This window comes from Cupressus sempervirens, chromosome 7, assembly GCF_028749045.1.
Source record: "Cupressus sempervirens isolate cs-2001-9-10 chromosome 7, ASM2874904v1, whole genome shotgun sequence".
Classification (NCBI taxonomy): domain Eukaryota; kingdom Viridiplantae; phylum Streptophyta; class Pinopsida; order Cupressales; family Cupressaceae; genus Cupressus; species Cupressus sempervirens.
This window is the reverse complement of record NC_143124.1, coordinates 882,604,915-882,625,518: the sequence shown is the minus strand read 5'-3', so window position 1 is coordinate 882,625,518 and position 20,604 is coordinate 882,604,915. Positions and strand designations below refer to the sequence as shown.

Below are 20,604 nucleotides of genomic sequence, written 5' to 3'. Positions count from 1 at the left end.
CTAAGTGGTTTAACAAATGTGATGAGGCATTTGGAATATTGTGTTTGTCTATTTCTCCTAACTTTCTATTTCACATTGAGTCTTTGGATACACCAAATGAAGTATGGACAAAGTTAGAAACACTATTTGGCACAAAAGATTCAATTAGGGGTCATATGTTGGAAAATGAATTAATTAGTTTGAGTCCAGGCAATTTCAACACAATCCAAGATTTCTTCACCAAATTAAAATCACTAAGGTTGCAGTTAAAATAATGTGGAATTGAAAAGAAAGATGAACAACTGATTCTTAGTATTCTCTCTAAGCTAAGTTCAGAATATTCTGTGTTTGTCTCTACCTTCTATGCTACTAAGGGTGCACTTGGTACTCAATTCACCATGCCATCTTTAGATGATTTTGCTGTCAATCTCACTCGAGAATAGGACAAGCTAATCCAAATGGGCACTCTTAAGTCCTCTAAATCACATGCCTTGGCTGCCAACCAAGACACAAAAGAACAACAAGGACAAAGTAGTAACAACAATAGTAAGGACAAGAAACAAAAGAATAGCGAGGAGAAGATGGATCAAATATTGATTTCTTCAAAAGAAACTATTGATACACCATCTTCCAAGGGCGATAAGCCTAAGAAAGAAAAGGTCAAATGTGCCTATTGTGAAAGACCTGGTCATGGTGAACATAAATGTTTACAGAAACAACTTGATCACTTGACATACATTCTTAAGAAGAATAATATTAGTGTTCCTGAGTCTATCAAACAAATTTCTAATGAAGGGTCTAACAAGGAAAAAGAAAACATCAAGGGGAAAGGAAAGGGCAAGGCCCTTTTTGCAATTGCTTCCTCACCATCCACTTGGGTTCTTGATTCGGGTGCTTCACACCACATGGCTTCATCTAAAGAAGAACTTGCATCTTTGGAGCCATGTACTATGCCTTCTATTTTGATGGGTGATAACACTCTTGTTGAGGTGTGTGGGAGAGGGTCTGTTGATGTGGGGGATGGCACATTCCATGATGTTTCTTGTGTACCCTCATTGTCAACTAATCTCCTATCAGTACACCAGATCACTCACATAGGTTTAGGCAAGTAGGTTGAGTTCACTCCTGATTCAGTGGAGATACGTGAGTTGCACAATGATTCTACAGTTGTAGTTGGGAGAGTAGATCATCAGTCATGACTCTATATGTTTTCTCACTTTGTTCCTAATCCTCCTTTGACTGTTTAACTCACTCACTCTAATGATGTGAGCAGATTATGGCATGAGCGGCTTGGCCATCTTAACTTCCACTACTTGCATCAACCTAACCAGAAGAGCATGGTCACGGGGTTGCCTTCTACTTTGACATTGGAGTCACTTGGAAAACATGATAGATCTTCTAATGGGTCAAATTCACTTGAGAAGTTTTCTACCTCCACTTTTGATGTAGAGAATGATTCAGAGGACTCACCTCCTTCCTCTCCTAGTCATCATTTATAGGTTGATGATTCTCCTCTAGATTCTCCATCTTCTAGTCCACTTTGGGCTAGATGGACCTTGTAGTTTGCAGGTGATTGGGTTGGGGATCCATCAGACACCAAGTAGACTTGTTCACAATTCCAGGATGCTCTACATATCTTCATTTCTACTGCCTCAAATCCACATCCTTTCATGAGGCTTCTGGTATTTTTGAGTGGGATACAACTATGCAGGAAGAGTATAGTTCCTTGATGAGGAACCACACTTGGGATCTTGTCCCTTTTCCTAAGGGAAGAAAACTTGTTTGATGTAAGTGGATCTACCAAACAAAATTTGCAAGCTTTGTTGGAGGTGTGGGATGCTTCATCTTTTGGGGGGGCCTCTTCCTCTCACTTGGAGTCCTAATTTTCTTTGGGGAGTCTCTTTTCTCTCTCTTTTGGGGGAATTTTATGTACATGGGTACCTCATCAGGCTTGACTTGCCGAGACCCATTTCTACATCCACCTAAGCTTCGCTTATGGGGGGTGTTAGTGTAATTTTTTATTTTTCCTATTTTGCTAGGTTTTTCCTACACTTTTAGTAATCTCGCTTAGGTTAATAAAGCATGTCTTATTAGGTGAATGGTTGTGAGGTGTCACCTTCCTACATGTGAGCATCCATTAGCTATCTTAGGAAGATACTTTTCTATCTTTAGTCCGATAGATGGTTGCTCCTCATTGGTTGGTGTTGCCACCTCCTCCCTCTTCCTAGCCTATATAAGCATGCTACCTGGCTTGTATTTGCATCTCTTGTTTTTGCATCCTCTTAATGCTATTTTGCTTCTAGAATTTGCATTACTCTCTTGGAGACTAACTCTATGATGCTATTTTGATTTTGTATCATTTGCATTCATAGTTTAGATATTTATTCTTTGCACTAGTTTTCTGGGTTATTAATCTTATCAGATTCTAACACTTTTTTAATGCTCCTTGTTGACTGTATATACATAATAGAAAAATAAATAAATAAAAAAGATATAGAAGAGAAATATTTTTAGAGTAGACACAAATCCAACACATAGCATCGTACAAACTTTTCATACTCAATCACACAAGTATAGATGGAATATGTCAATCTGATGTTTTTATTGCTTCATTTTTCTTTGAATTGATAAAGTGAAATTAATTTTTTAAAAATGTTTTTGTTCTCTTGTTAGGTACATGTTGAACTTGTACTTGATAATTTCAAATTTTGATAAAATATTATACGATTCTTTCAACATCCCTTCAAGGAAACATCCATTTTTTAATTTTAAAAAAAGAGACAACCATTCTTTATGAAATATTTTATTCATGAAAATTCATTTAGCTAACTCAATGACTATGAGATGTTTTGTGAAAAAAATTATATGTAACCATTTATATTCATATTTTATGTAAATTTTTATCAAATTGTTGAAGCCAATTTGTTGATCTAACAAAATCTACTTCTAATTGTATGTTTATAACTTTTTGTTCATTTTTCTAGATCAATGATTTTCTCAATATTGATTAAAAAAAAAAATCTTAGTATCATTTCCACTCATAATAGTGGACAAAGTTAAACAATTTTGTTGTAAATTAATCATGTTAAATTAGTTTGGATATTTATTCCTAACATTAAAATTTCAATTTCTATCTTGTGAACTTTTTTGTAAATGAAATTTTCCTCATTAAATCTATCATAATATTATCATGCAACTACTTTTTTTGTTCCCACACATGCACACTATTGTTCATAGTGACTTCTATTGCATGTAACTTTTTTTTTCTTTTTGTTTTTTATCAATAAGAGGCCAAAGCCAAGGATAATTATTATTATCTATTGTGTTTAATTATTTCAATTATTAGTTAAGGCTGGGTAGATTTGAACCCAAGACCTCCCATTTAAGTTGCTCACAATTTACTATTGTGTTGTAGGCTCTTGCCTACTTCTATTGCATGTAACTTAATCTACTTAAAATTTTTTTTTTTTATAAGAATGATAAAAATATTATAATTGCAATACTACTAAATATTATAGAAATACACAATTAACTAAGATACATTATATTGATTAGAATATTTACACATACTTTACAACCATGAAATATATGTGCATTCCTCTAATTTATCATATGGCAGTTAGGAACCTTCACTTTTTATAAATCTCACTTAATCCATTAAAAAAAATGAACAAATAAAATACAAAAATGAGTAAAAAAAAAATATAAAATGCAAAAATGGGTAAACTATTATTAGATTAATAAAATACAAAAATAAGTAAACTACAGAGCCCTTTTATAGGTACACATTTTGATATGATGTAGTCACAAAATTAAAACTTAATTATGATATTCTTTTGATTTAATTTTCTCTACATATTTAATATAAAAATTAATTACAATTTTTCCTCATGATGTTCTATTGGATTCTGACAATGGATCATATAGTGTGATAAAAAATATTGATGGAAAAAATCTTACACAGTCAATTGAGAAATAATCTTGTATATGGAAATATGATTGTTCTTTTTCATATATACACAAGCTTGACTTTGTCTTTGGAAACATGTTTCATTTTTATTTTCTAAACCAATGCATATTAGAGAAGGAAATAATTATTCATTTGATATGTTTAAGGCTTGTCATGAAATTTGTGTCTTCTAGTTTTATTTTGTTTTTCCCCATTCTTCAAATCTCAAAACTTTAATTAAATTACTCTTCTCATTGTTTCATACTTCATTACATCTAAATTATATGTGTTTTTCAAAAAGAAATTTTAATTATTTATTTTAGAAAGTTAAATATTTAATTGCTTTGTGTATTTTTTAAATTATATTAAATTATTTTTCTTCTTTTATGTTTATTGAAGATTAATATAATATTTCTTGATACCACTATTAACCTAGTTTAAATCTAATATTTTTTGCATTGTTCTTAATCTTGTCTATACTTTCTTAAAATGTAATGGGATATATCCCAATGTTAATATGGGCATTTACAAATTATTTGAGGTGATAGGATGTCTTTAAATCCTCCTATTTTGATGTATGGGGCTATTGTAATTATTGGCTACATTTTTTTCTACCTCAGCTTACTCCTATTTTTTATGCTCCTTGTTGACTCTATATACTTAATAGAAAAACAAAAAACAAAAAAGATATAGAAGAGAAATATTTTTAGATCAAACACAAATATGACACCTAGTACCGTACAAACTTTTCATACTCAATCACACAAGTACAGATGGAATATGTCAATCCAATGTTTTTATTGCTTCATTTTACTTTGAATTGATAAAGTGAAATTAAAATTTTAAAAATATTTTTGTTCTCTTGTTAGGTACATGTTGAGCTTGTAATTAATAATTTTAAATTTTGATAAAATATTATATAATTCTTTCAACATCCCTCCAAAGAAACATCCAATTTCTAATTTTAAAAAAAGAGACAATCATTCTTTATGAAATAGTTTATTCATGAAAATTCATTTAGTTGACTCAATGACTATAAGATATTTTGTGAAAAAAATTATATGTAACCATTTCTATTCATATTTCATGTAAAATTTTATCAAATGTTGAAGCCAATTTGTTGATCCAACAAAATGTACTCCTAATTGTATGTTTCTAACTTTTTGTTCATTTATCTAGATCAATGATTTTCTCAATATTGATAAAAAATAAATTTAAAAAATCCTTAATATCATTTCCACTCATAATAGTGGACAAAATTAAATGATTTTGTTGTAAATTAATCATGTTAAATTAGCTTTGGATATTTATTCCTTTCATTAAAAATTCAATTTCTATCTTGTGAACTTTTTTGTAAATGACATTTCCTTAGTAAATCTATTATACAACCACTTTTTTTTGTTCCCCCCCCCCCCACACACACACTCTTGTTCATAGTGACTTCTGATGCATGTAACTTAATCTACTTAAAATAAACTAATTTTTATAAGAATGTTAAAATAATTATAATTACAATATTACCAAACATTATAGAAACACACAAGTAACAGAGATACATTATATCAATTAGAATATTTACACATACTTTAAAACCATGAAATATATGTGCATTCCTCTAATTTATCATGTCACCTAGGAACCTTCACTTTTTATAGATCTCACTTCTTCAAATAAAGATGAACAAATAAAATACAAAAATGAGTAAAACAAAAATATAAAATACAAAAATGGGTGAACTATAATTACATTAATAAAATGCAAAAATGAGTAAACTATAGAGATCTTTTATAGTTACACATTTCGATATGATGTAGTCACAAAATTAAAACTTAATTATGATATTCTTTTTATTTCATTTTTCTACATGTCTAATATAAAAATTAATTACAATTTTTCCTCATTATGTTATCTTGCATTCTGATGATGGATCATGTAGTGTGATAAAAAATATTGATAGAAAATATCTTACACAGTCAATTGAGAAATAATCTCGTATATGGAAATATGATTTCTCTTTTTCATATACACACCATCTTGACTTTTTGGCTTTGGAAACATGTTTCATTTTTATTTTCTAAACCAATGCAAATTAGATAAGGAAATAATTATTCATTTGATATGTTTCAGGCTTGTCATGAAATTTGTGTCTTTTAGTTTTATTTTGTTTTTCCTCATTGTTTAAATCTTAAATCTTTAATTAAATTACTCTTTCCATTATTTCATACTTCAGTACATCTACATTACATGTGTTTTTCAAAAGTAAATTTTAATTATTTATTTTAGAAAGTTCAATATTTAATTGCTTTGTGTATTTTTAAAATAATATTAAATTAATTTTCTTCTTTTATGTTTATTGATGATTAATATAATATTTCTTGATATCACTATTAACCTACTTTAAATCTAATGTAATTCTAGCTAATAAATAGCGATGTGAAATATTGTTCATCACATTATAATTCTTGAAAACCAAATAATGGGATTTAAATTTCCACTACTAACAAGCTAGAAAGAAATTGACTAGGAAGAATTTCATGATGTTTTAGAGTTTGAAGAAACTAAAAGAGACCTTCACTCCAAAGACAATAAGCGTGAAAATCGCTTTAGGGAAAGAAGGTCCTTCAGAATTTTTGTAAAAGTTGAGAAATAAAAATTTCAAGGAGAGGAAGTGGCTAGAAGCTGACTAGTAGTTCAAACTTATGGTCTTTGAGGACCCGATAATTCTAAGGATGAAGACTACATTTAAAAATAAGGAAAATATGAGGACATCGATGATGATATCCTAGTTGACATTGCAAGGAACCTTGGGTAAATACATGAAATGCACAACTTGGACTATTCATCCCTTAATTGTGAATAAGTTGTCACTACTAAAAACAACTTGTTGTGGTTAGAGGAAGACTGTATGAATGATGTTAACATTAAAGACTACATAGATGCCCTCCAATATAGAATTGATGTGCTGAAAGAAGTGATCCCTCTTGATCTCACTAGATGACCTAAACAAAGTTCTTTCCTCTTTCTGTGAGTTGTATTATGGTCTCATGTAGAACACACTAACTTGGGAGTCGTCAAAGACAAAAGTAGGCTTCATAGGTTCCTAGAAAAAATAAAATAAGGAGGATTTGGAGGATGAGGAAGAAGAAGAATAGAAGAAGTTCATCTTAGGAGACTCTCCAAGAAGTGGCAAGTCATAAGTTTAAATGATTTGCAAGTCTTTCTTTTGTTTACTTACTCTGGTTGGTTTTAATACTCTAGTCTATGGTGTTTCAAAAGATACTATATTAGCTTCCCTCTATTGGGAATCGAAAGACTATGAACTTCATTAGTAATTGTAGTAGTTATGATGGGGTTAATATTGTTATCTTTAATATGTTAGAGAACAGTAAAAAAGAAGAAGTTAATTTTCTTTTTGATTGATACTATTGGTGGAAGTAAGCTTACCTTATTTCTAGTGCTATATGATTTTTAATTATTTTATTGATGGTTAGTTAGTGGGCTTTAGATTGTAATGGCTTGTTGTTGTGATCAACCTTTGTTGTAATGTTACTTTTGTAATGTGACTTCTTGTGTGTATTCAGGATTCTTTACCTACCAACTTTAGTTAGTTTATCAAAATCTTATCATAGATCAACTTTCCACCACTAATAAAGAATTATCATAAGCTCTCGATATCTATATGAAATTTAAATTCTTTTTTATTAAAAATTCACCTAATGATCAAATTTATTAAAAAATGCCTTCTGATCAACGTCTTTTCCAAATGCTCTAAATCACCAAATAATTGGCTCTTGAATCAAATTTTTTAAAAAAAGAAGAAGAGTAACCTAAATTATGTAAAAAAGTTCATTTCAAAAAAACAAATATTAATCACTAAAAAAGAATTGTAAACAGAATTTAGAACTCGCCTTCCATTACATAATCAAAGAATATGATTGTTACGGATGAGAAAAGTTGGTTATATAAAATATTGAGTCCGAGTCGTTACCAATTTTTTAATAAAACCTATTGTATAACCAATTTGAAAACACAGTTCACGAATATGATTAAATGTTTGCAATCTTTATGCTTACAATGCTCCATCCCAATCCACTTGCGGTATAGTTATTGTAATTAAATTGTTCGGCGTGTACGCCTGCCATTATTTGTATGTTGAATCACCCCAATTAAAAGAAAGGAATTAAAAAATAACTAGTATAGAGACTAATAGGAGTGCTGGGCGAAGGGATAGAGCTCATAGCGCAGGGTGCAGCTCCCCATGAAAACCTGAGCACCGACTCTCTGGCTAGACAAGATGGAGACCTCCTCAATTCCCTTGGAAAGGCAGGCCGCGCAGTCTTTCCTGGACATGTCACGCCAGCACATCTCCATGGCATAGATGCTCACGATTTTCGAAGTCGAAGAAACAACAGCGAATGACCCCTGGGCGAACTTGATAGGACTGGCGGGGGCCCTGCTAGACAGATCCGCCAACACATTCCTAACGCCAGTGTTAAAGTGGATGTCTGTGTTGTTACTGACGTTTGGAACGCCGTACCACAAGTTGGTATCCAAAACGGAGAGAAAGGTGTAATTCTCGTAGCGAAGGAAGCAACGCTCCAGCTGAACGCGAACGCCGATGGCGTTGGGGCAGTCGCGGCGGACGACATTCACCGCCTCCGCTGAGCGGGTCCGGCACTCGGCGGGAGAGAGATCTGGACTGCACTGGAGGCGCCCCGACAACTGATCCGACGTGTCCTGCCCGTAAACGTATGCTGCGTTCTCCGTCAGAGATTTAAGGAGCGCTCGAGGTTGGTATCGAACTGTGAGCCGTTGGAATACTTTGCCACATTACATGCTGTGTATATGCTGCCCCGCTCGTCCGAGGACTCGGCCATTACAGCAGAGAACAGGAGAATTGAAAGGATTAAACAAATAAATTAAATGTCGCAATAAGAAGAAATACACAACACCGGATTTATCCTGGTTCACCACAATAGTGGCTATGTCCATACTGCAGAGTATTGAATTAATAAGAAAAAGTTGTTTACAAAATGAGCAGGAGCAGCATATAAATGGGCTCCAATAATATTACAAATGAAGAGTCTTTGGAAACCAAGAGACTCGATTATTAAAGGGAACAATGACTTGACTGTTGGCCTTCACAATATCAACAAGAATAGCCGCTACAAACATCGGCAGTATCTTTGACGCAGTCGCTGAGAAATACATTTTTGCTGAGTCCGAAAGAGAAGAAGATGTTGCAAAACACTAGGAGCAATTGGGGTTATAAATAGATTGGAAACGAGGGGAGAATGATCATGACCAGGCCATGGCTGACTTCGGCAATACACATATTTTAAATTCGCAGAAGCTTCGAACGCACAATTTTATTATTATTAGCAGCTAGATTCTGCAGGCTTGGCCACTACCCCGTCAACGTTTTACCTCAAAATGTTTGATGAGCTTAAGCTTTTTAGAGCTGAAATAGTCTACGCGGCACATGCTGAACGGATGACCCAGTCTGCACCACACTATTCTGTTTTGTTTTAAGACTGTTCAAAATATTCGGTTAAAATATGTGAATAAAAAGGAGTGCATTTCGGTTTTGTGTTTATTCTGATGTGTCAATTTAAAATTTGATTTGTTTAAAATAATTGGATTATCGCGTGAGTTAATCTTATTGTTGCTTAAATATATTTTAATTTAATTTATTAGTCCCTACTTTCTGATGGTGGGACTAATGTTTTCAAGTTTCTTTTTACTAATAGTTTCTACATTGGGAATAATATAATTTGTGAAAGATCCCATTTATACTATGGTCTCTACAATATTATTCATTGAAATGAATTTCTAAATTTTAATTTCTGCTTTCTAATTGTTCTCTTATTTTTTCATAGTTGTCTTTTTATTTTCATGTGAAAAAGTTACCAAGAAAATAGGATTGTTTGAAGATGTGGCAGTGCTACGTGTGTGGTGTATTGACAAGGCACAAGCTCAAGATGATAGATGACATCTTACATGCCTCCCTGAAGTATTGTCTTGCAACTTGTTAATACAAAGTCCTAGCCTACTGATGAAACTACTAGAGAGAGAGAGTGAAAAATGGAATGAGGAAGATCAAGAAGGGTCCTTTTGTGGTGGTTCTTTGGGAAATTTGTGTAAATTGTTTCTTAAATGTAGAGGAAGGGGAGTTGTTCTTACTATTGTGAATTAAAGAGTTTTTGCAAGACCCAAGTAATCATCCAAGAAGCTAGGATGTCTTTTCTTCTACTGGTTCTCCATGTCCATGGTAAGGAATTTTTTTACAATAAGGAAGGATTTGTGGCTCAAACTAATCTTAAAAGAATCATTCGAGAGGCCAAATTCCTTCTAGATTATGCGGTCTTAAGAGTCCCCGATTTGATAAAATGCATTTTATAACAATTTTGATTTGCAGAGCTTAAGAATTGCAATAAGTTGGATATTATATCTTCTTATAAAAGTCAAGTGTAAGATTATTAGATTTAAAACCTTTCAAATCCGTGAAGAAGCTAGATTTATCTTGCAACAAGTTTTCCTATGATTTTCCATTCTCTATGGGTCTTTGGACAAATCTGGCATAGTTGGTTGTCAGCGCCACTCCTTTAAACCAAGCAAAATGTCTGAGGAGTTTGTGATGCTAAAGCATATCAAATGGCTCTACCTACCCACATGGAATTCCACTGGAAAAATCCCACCTTGGTTTCAAAATTTGACACAACTAAGGAATATTGAGCTCTCAGATTACCATTAGACAAGAAGCATTCCCAAAGAGCTAAAATTCCTAGTGAAGTACCAACTCAATCTTTACAAAAGTAATCATAGCAATAGTTGTTAGATCATAATAATAAGTCTTTTTATAATTCTATCTATTTTTTTCCTATTTTGGTATATTGATATTTGTTTTAGCATCAATTCAATTTGTATGTGACCAAAGTAAGTCTACTTGGAAATTCTATCAGGTGATTTTTTCTCTTTGGTAGATTTTCCTAAATTATATTTACTAATACCTAAAATAAGTGTCTAGGGCCTGGCTTTCTACTGAATAAAACTAAATATACCAACAAGTGCAAATATGTTGAACTCAGATTGTAATTGGGATTTGATCCCCGTCAATCTATCAAAACCCGCAAACTTGGTTGCCATGACTTTGAGAACAAGATTTGAATTGAGAAAGTGAAAGGAATAGAAAATGCAACAATTACTGGCTTTTCAAAAAAAACATGCACATTAACAGAATAGTAGTTCAAAGAAAGAGTGGTAGTTTGTTCAATTATTTATGTTTTCATATATATGGGAGCCTCAATTCATCTATTGATCTTTAGAATTCATGCCACATACTCATACATTATGGTAAATTAAATGTTCATGCTTTTATCTTTTTACTAATTTCTAGATTAGTTGATTTAAATTTCAAATTAGTTAATACTATAAATTTTTGTTTCTATTATCTTATTAAAGAGTTGTCTTTTTTAGTTTGTTTTATTTATGATGTTTTTATTGCTAAGATTTATTTGGTTTCCCATAGATTTACTTTCACCCATTATAGTTACATTCATAATCTCTTATCTTGTAACTAGCATTTCTTGATGGCATATTGGCCAAAAACTCTTTGCAAGATTACACCCTTGGATGGACACGTATAGACCAACCTGAACTTCACCATAAATTGTTATTTCTTCTAAGTATTATTTGCCCCAATGTTGGTTGATCATTTTGGCATTGTTGCTAGGGAAAGGTGTCAAAGGTATCTTAGCTGGATGAGTTGAGTTAAGAACTATACATTAGGATGAAAGATTTTGCAATTGCTAGTCTTGCTTTAGTAATTAATCTTAATTTGTGTTGCGCAAATCATATAGATGCATTGTTTTAGAGTGTGCAAGTAGGTCTTAGAAATTAGATTCAATTTTACATTATCACTAGTTATTGTGAATTATTGGCAAAGAAAATAAGCTATTTTGAAGAAAATATATTTAAAATGATGCATTTTCAAGGTTGTTCAAGTACATCAATTTTGGGTGAAAATTGTTTCAAAAATGCAAAATGTGAAGGGAACACAAGAGGCAAAATATGATTGGTGATGGGGGCATTGCCACTCAACCCTGCCCTGTACTATGACAAGGAGTGTACCTTGGGCGCTACTTGAAGACCCTCCAAGGGGTGCTAACCCTTGACACCACTGGGGCTTGCTGCCCCCAGACCCCTTCTTTCAAATTTTGAAAACAAAAGAAGAAACTGGTGGGGAAATTGTGCCAACCAAAGGTGCTACCCCCAGACCCCTTCTTTCAAATTTAAAAACAAAAGAAGAAACTGGTGGGGAAATTGTGTCAACCAAAGGTGATAGTTTTTATACCCTCCATACCTAATGAGAGTAAATAATTGGTGAATTTTTAGAACAATTTAATTTTGAGAATGAAAATTTAACCTTTTGGTGTTCCATTTTCTACAGGAGAGATGATCAATGCATATGCCTGAGAAATAAAGAGAACATAGTGAATGAGGTACAAACTATTTATAGGTCTCACCATGATAAGGGTGAAAGAGGACATGTTTTTCTTGTAACTGATAAACAATTTCAAACTCCAAATCAAGAAGATCAAGGAAGGGATTACTCTTTTGTATTGGAAAGACAAATGATTTCTTCAAACTATAATTATCCACCTAGTATGCATGATAAATATAATCATGCATGCTCACAACAACATGTTTATCCCTCTTATATTCTACCATATCCATACTTACCATCTATGTTCTACTTGTCCTCCTTCATGTTTAAAATAATTGAATTATCATGTGAGTTAGTCTTATTGTTTCTTAAATATATTTTAATTTAATTTATTAGTCCCTACTTTCTAATGGTGTGACTAATGTTTTCAAATTTCTTTTCACTATTAATTTCTACATTGGGAATAATATAACTTGTAAAACATCCCATTTATACTATGGTCTCTACAATATTATTCATTAAAATGAATTTCTAAGTTTTAATTTCTGATGATTGATGATAGACGACATCTTACATGCCTCCCTAAAGTATTGTCTTGCAACTTGTTAATACTAATGAAATTATTAGAGAGAGAGTAAAAAATGGAAATGAGGAAGATCGAGAAGGGCCCGTTTGTTGTGGTTCTATGGGAAATTTGTATAATTTTTTTCTTGAATGTAGAGGAAGGGGAGTTGTTCTTACTATTGTGAATTAAAGAGTTTCTATAAGACCTAAGTAATCATCCAAGAAGCTAGGATGTCTTTTCTTCTATTGGTTCTCCATGTTCACGTTAAGGAATTTTTTTACAATAAGGGAGGATTTTTGGCTCAAACTAATCTTAAAAGAGTAATTCAGGAGGCCAAATTCCTTCCAGATTATGCAATCTTAAGAGTCCCTAATTTGATAAATACATTTTATAACAATTTTATTTTGTAGAGCTTAAGAATTTCAATAAGTTAGATATTATATCTTCTTATAACAATCAAGTGTAAGATTATTAGATTTAAAACCTTTGAAATCCTTGAAGAAGCTAGATTTATCCTGCAACAAGTTTTCCTATGATTTTAGATTCTTGGTGGGTCTTTCGACAAACCTAGCATATTTGGTTGTCAGTGCCACTCCTTTAAACCAAGCAAAATTTCTGAGGAGTTTGTGATGCTAAAGCATATCAAATGGCTCTACCTACCCACATGTGATTCCACTAGAAAAATCCCACCTTGGTTTCAAAATTTGACACAACTAAGGAATATGGAGCTCTCAGATTACCATTAGACAAGAAGCATACCCAAAGAGCTAAAATTCCTAGTGAAGTTGTACCAACTCAATCTTTACAAAAGTAATCATAGCAACAGTTGTTAGATCATAATATTAAGTCTTTTTATAATTCTATCTATTTTTTCCCTATTTTGGTCTACTGATATTTGTTTTAGCATCAATTCAATTTGTATGTGACCAAAGTAAGTCTACTTGGAAATTCTATTAGGTGATTTCTCCTTTTTGGTAGATTTTCCTAAATTCTATTTATTGATACCTAAAATAAGTGTCTAGGGCCTAGATTTCTAGTGAATAAAACTAAATATACCCACAAGTGCAAATATGTTGAACTTAGATTGCAATTTGGTTTTGATCCCTGTCAATCTGTCAAAACCCGCAAACTTGGTTGCCATGACTTTTAGGACAAGATTTGAATTGAGAAAGTGAAAGGAATGGTAAATGCAACAATTACTAGAATTTCAAAAAAACCATGCACATTAATAGAATAGTAGTTCAAAGAAAGAGCGATAGTTTGTTCAACTATTTATGTTTCCATATATATGAGAGCCTCAATTCATCCATTGATATTTAGAATTCGTGCCACATACTCATACATTCTGGTAAATTAAATGTTCATGTTTTTATTTTTTTACTGATTTCTAGATTAGTTGATTTAACTTTCAAATTAGTTAATACTTTAAATTGTTGTTTCTATTATCTTATTAAAGAGTTATCTTTTTTAGTTTGTTTTATTTCTAATGTTTTTGTTGCTAATATTTATTTATTTTCCCATAGATTTACTTTCACCCATTATAGTTACATTCATAATCTCTTATCTTGTAACTAGCATTTCTTGATGCATATTGCACAGAAACCTTTTGCAAGATTATGCCCCTAGATGGACATGTATAGACTAACCTAAATTTAGTCATAAATTGTTAATTCTTCCAAGTATTATTTGCCCCAATGTTGGCCTATCATTTTGGCATGTTGCCGAGGAAAGGTGTCAAAGGTATGTTAGCTGGATGAGTTGAGTTAAGAACAATACATTTGGATGAAAGCTTTTGCAATGTGTAGCCTTGCTTTAGTAATTAATCTTAATTTGTGTTGCACAAATCATATAGATGCATTGTTTTAAAGTTTGCAAGTAGGTCTTAGAAATTAGATTCAATTTTATATTATCACTAGTTATTGTGAATTATTGGTAAAGAAAATAAGCTATTTTGAAGAAAATATGTTTAAAATGATGCATTTTCAAGGTTGTTCAAGTACATCAATTTTGGGTGAAAATTGTTTCAAAAATGAAAAATTTGAAGGGGCAAAATGTGATTGGTGATGGGGGTGTTGCCACTGAACCCTGCCCTGTAATATGACAAAGAGCATACCTTGGGCATTGCTCCAAGACCCCACAAGGGGTGATACCCCTTGACCCCACTAGGGGTTGTTGCCCCCAGACCCCTTCTTTGAAATTTAAAAACAAAAGAAGAAACTAGTGGGGAAATTGTACCAACCAAAGGTGCCACCCCTAGACCCCTTCTTTCAAATTTAAAAACAAAAGAAGAAAATGGTGGGGAAATTGTCTTGACCAAAGGTGATGTTTTTATACCCTCTATTATTAATGAGAGAAAATAATTGATGGATTTTTAGAACAATTTGATTTTGAGAATGAAAATTTAACCTTTTGGTGTTCCATTCGCTACAGGAGAGATGATCAATGCATATGCCTGAGCAATAAAGAGAACATGGTGAATGAGGTACAAACTATTTGTAGGTCTCATCATGATAAGGGTGAAAGAGGACATGTTTTTCTTGTAACTGATAAACAATTTTAAACTCCAAATCAAGAAGATCAAGGAATGGATTACTCTTTTGCATTGGAAAGACAAATTATTTCTTCAAAATATAATTATCCATCTAGTATGCATGACAAATATAATCATGCATGCTCACAACAACCTATATATCCCTCTTATATTCCACCATATCCATCCTTACCATCTATGTTCTACCTGTCCTCCTTATCCCCATAATTCTAACCATCTCATTCATGTCATATTCTACCCACTACACCATATCCACCAAAGGAAACTATAATGCCTCACAATAAACTTCATAATAAGGTGGATGGAACTACATAGAAACTTTCAAGGATCCCTTTACCATCTACTAATGTGCTTGAAATTGGCCAGTTACAATTGGAATGTATAGACACCCATAAGAGATCTGATTTTGACATAATTGTATTTGGAGAATAATATAAATTTTTGAATTATAATCAACTTTTTTCATTTTTTCCACTTAGTGAATCCCAAATACCCACAAATGAACCCATACTTCAAATTGCACTAATTTTAATTATTGGACTCATAAGCAAGTGTGTTTATATTAATCATTCACTAAATAATATTCAAATATATGCTTTCCTCATTCCATAAATGTTTTGTTTGATTCTCTAAGATCTATATTTTATTACTTTTGTACTTATGCATATTGATCTTTGGAGGCCTATGGTTACATTGTGTATTCATCACATACTTGTTGATTTAAGAGCAATAATTGATTAAGCACAATCATATGAGATTATATGAATTAATGGCCAATAAAAATATGTTGCAAATGGATGGTTATTTATTTCCAAAAGCATCAAAGTATTAATATCTATTTGTCAATATTGATTCTTTGTACTACCATTCTATTTCTTGATTCCTTGGATTGTCCTAATAACTCCATGATTTTGTAATATGAAATTAAGCTAGGGGGATATCCATTGAATTTTGAAATTTTTGGTTATCCTATTTCTTTGGTTTAATATTGTCATGCCCTTGCAGTATGAAGTTAAGCTAGGGGGTAATCCCTTGACTTTTCTAATTCTTTATTGATTCCTAATAAATGTTAATTTATGCTTTTTCAATATAAATAATTGTGTGATTCTTGGACCACATCACGGTATGTATTCCTATGTTGATTGACATTGGTATAATTCATTGTAATGAGATTCTATTTTTTTATGAAGTGTACATTCATATTAATAACTCTACCTATCATTTGTAAAAATGCATTACTCACTTAATGGTAGGGTTATTAATTGGATAAAATTTCTTTACTGTACTTGATATACTTGGTTTTGAGAATATGGTTACAACTCTCTTGATATGGTGGGATGATCTTAGTACCAATTCTTGTTGATGTTGTTTTTCTACATAAGCATTGCATAACACACTATGGTGGTTTTGTTAACATTGTGTGGGTTTGCTAGTTATTTGGTGCCATTCAGTTCAGTTGTGCTTCAACATTTGATGGAATTTTCTTTTTCTTGAGTGCTCGATCACATGGAGGACACCATGGAAATGGGTCTATGAGATACATGCACAATGTGGCACTATTTTGTTTAGCTATGACATGGAAATACTCCTTCCTCAAGATGTGTCTCCTCCTCTTTGATGCTTTACGAACACATTAGAGACTATAGTTGGTATTTCACTCCACCACCTTATATTTGATAATGAAGGTATTTATTTCATGAAATGGACTTATTCATTAAAAGAATTGGATAGCACAACTTCATGCTAGATGATCATCGATCATCATTTTAGGAGCACTATTTCTTGTGAGGATTATCATCCTTGTCAGTAATTATCTTACCCAAGTGTCCTAGTGTGTTCTAAAGTTCTCCAAGCAATTTTCATATTTAGTGGCATGAGATACATGGATAAATATTGATTTAGGTGTAGTGGTTTTGTGATTCTTAGTATGTTATGATTATCATTGGTGATAATCTACAATTCCTTTTGCAATCTCATTTCAACAATGTCTTTTGTGGGGTCATGGATGGAACTTAAGTTTTGGATGGTATCATTCTTCATCATCCATGTATGGATTTCTTTTCTTTGGTCATTCTATGAATTTATTGAAAAAAAAGAAAAAAAGAAAAAAGAAAAATTTAAAAAAAAAGACAAAAAGTAATAAAAGATGGACAACAATGAAAACCTTTGAGTATTGTTTGCTAGCTAGTCTTTAAGACTTAATTTATTATGGATATTAACTCCCAAATAAATTATTAGTGGTGAAAACCATTTTCACAGCTCCATTAAGTGGTGAGTGATTGAAAACTAGCTTGCCAACACTCACTTGTCATTATCAAAATAAATATAAAAAAATTGAAAACTTAAAAAATGAAAAAAAGAGAACAAACAAAAGAAACAATGCAATAATTATTGTTCTTGGTTTTTATACTAATCATTCTTTGCAGGAACCCTCATTGGCTACTTTGGTTCTTTCATTCTTGGCACCTCTTGAAGATCACTCTTGAAGCTCTTATTTAGCACGGTCATCATAACTTTGATCACCCATAGAATGTGCTACATGTTCAATTGAGGTGCTTTAGTGGAATGTGATGCCTACTATTTATTCTATAAGGCTTCTGTCATATGGTGGTGGATCCTAAAGTTGAAATCTATGTCACAATTTTTGGTTCCCTCTAGTGGTATGCTCTCTAGTGCTTTCAATAAGATTGGGGTCTTTTGTGGTGTTATAGTTTTCGCTTCCTTTCTTTGTTCCTTCTTGTTGATTCATCCTTTTTGGAGGCAATTTTTTCTCAGTTCCTTTGTATTCCTGCATTGGCCTCTCTAAACATACATGTTGGTAACACAATCAATTTGTTTTTTTTTTTTTATTATCTCTAAACTATAATTATATTGCTTATTATATTTATCATTATGCAACACCCTTTCCTCACCTCTCTTGTTTCCCACAAATGGTCAACCCTTTAAGTTGGGGGGAGGTATGCCATCCTATTATATATCTTCCATCCATCACCCTTAATAATCCCATCATACTATATATTATATCCATCATCTTGTCTCCTATTTCACCCATTTAAAATAAGCGTGCACATTGTGAGATAAAATTTTCATTAACTCTCATATGCATAACCTCTTGAACTATGATGCTAAAAAAATATGAAAAGAATAGAAAAAAGAACAAGAAAAGAGAAAAAATGATGAAAGTTATGGAAACAAAGAAAAAATAGCCAAGCCTAAAATAATTAAATTCAAATCATATGAAGTAAGGAAAGGGATTTGTGTTCATATATGAGTTATCATTATTCAGGTTGGAGATAAACCCAATGTGCTTCTAGTTCACACCAAAATCCTATTGATCATAATAATTGCACAAGGATGTGCAATATGCTAAATTCGGGGTAGTGATGAGAGTTATTTATGAATCATTTTATGCCATATTTTAATCCATTTCATGTGTTTTCATACTTACTTCCCTATTCCATTTCATCTCATTATTACCATTTTTACATTGCATATGATTTAATATATATAAGTAGTATTTAATTTTTTTTGGGACTAAAATATGGAAAAATCATTATTGATTTCTTTTACTAATCATTATAATTGCAGCATGTTGATTTATAGAACATATCTTCCTATCGCCTACTTTACGAGAACTTCCTATGAACATTGAATGACATCTCTATGCTAACAAGGAATCTCAAACGTTCAACAAATAGTATTGGCGAATAAAAATCAGATATGAGATATTTGTTATGAAAACCATAACTAGTTATGTATATATTTACTATATGGCTGATGAATGGAAAAGGGGCTTGAATCAATATCAACCATTACAATTGCTACAAATGATATATCTTGTGAGTGTTAAATATGGGCTGCTAAATCCACACACACTTCAATTATGATCATTTTTTGTTAGTAACATCCTAAAATAAACATTAGGATGTCCATTTGACATGTCAACACAATGTAATCTATTGCCTTCTAATTAGATGGATTTTTACTATTCATTCTCAGAATTGAGAGCTCAATAACCAGATCAAACTTGTACGAAGGATTTATGAATGTGAATGAAATTTAATCTATGTTTTTGATGTTTTTGAATGTATAAGATATGGATTAATCTAAATGAATTTCAAATTAATCTAATAATAATGAAGATTAAGTTAAGCTAAATGAATGCATTATAATCTAAATGATGAGCATATAAAGCAAAGGATATTTGAATACAAATTGCTTGAGTGACCAATCCAAAAATAATTTGATAATCATCATGTGCATCATCCAAATGAGTGGTCAAGTGATACAAAGATCACAAAAAATGTTTTCTTTATGGGCCCTCCACAAAATTTCAAAGTTATAGAACCAACTCTACTTTAGCACTCCTTAATCCTTTATATGTTCATAGACCTAATAAGCCTAACTAGGCTTGGATTATAAAGAAAATACCAAGGAATGGGTACATAGAATCAATCCAAAACATAAAATATATTATTCCACTCAAATATTGGGTATGGATTCACATTTATAATCATTTCGAACCATTCAAATGAATGTAAGAATGTTGCAACTTTTAAGAACAATTTCTCAATGAGGGAAGAATCTAAAACCCTTAATCAATCATTTATAAATTTCACAAATGAAATAATTAAACAAATTCATTTTTTTATATTCAATATCAATGAATTATCAAAATTTTCCCCAAGTTGTAGCCAAATCCAAATAAGGAAAGAAAAGTTATTGCAATTTCCTCAAAATTATTCATATTATGACAAAATCTAACTAGTCTTTACCAAAACAACCAAAAATTCTTCCAAACATAATGAAAATAATACAAACCAAAATCAAATGAAAGATAATTCATATAGATTTGTGAAAATATAAGTTTCAGGTCTATATCATTCAAACAGATTTCACATTAATAAAAACGTCAAAGAAATTGAATGAAAAAAACAACTAGAAAACTAAAATTTACAACATCAAAATAAGTTTTCTTCCATTCAAAATCATTCCTCCAAATTCTCCAAATTCTTCCCTTAAAATATGATAGAGATGAATTTAAAACTGAAATTATATTAGTTCTAATCTAGTTTTATACATTTGAGTGGTTTTATCACACTTGACATTTTTTA

The 20,604-nt window shown here is 31.6% G+C and overlaps 1 pseudogene; it reads right to left on the bottom strand.

The window, feature by feature from the left end:
- Nucleotides 1–8,067: 8,067 nt before the first annotated feature.
- On the bottom strand, nucleotides 8,068–9,139 carry LOC149550290 (antimicrobial ginkbilobin-2-like protein; annotated as a pseudogene).
- Nucleotides 9,140–20,604: the final 11,465 nt, after the last annotated feature.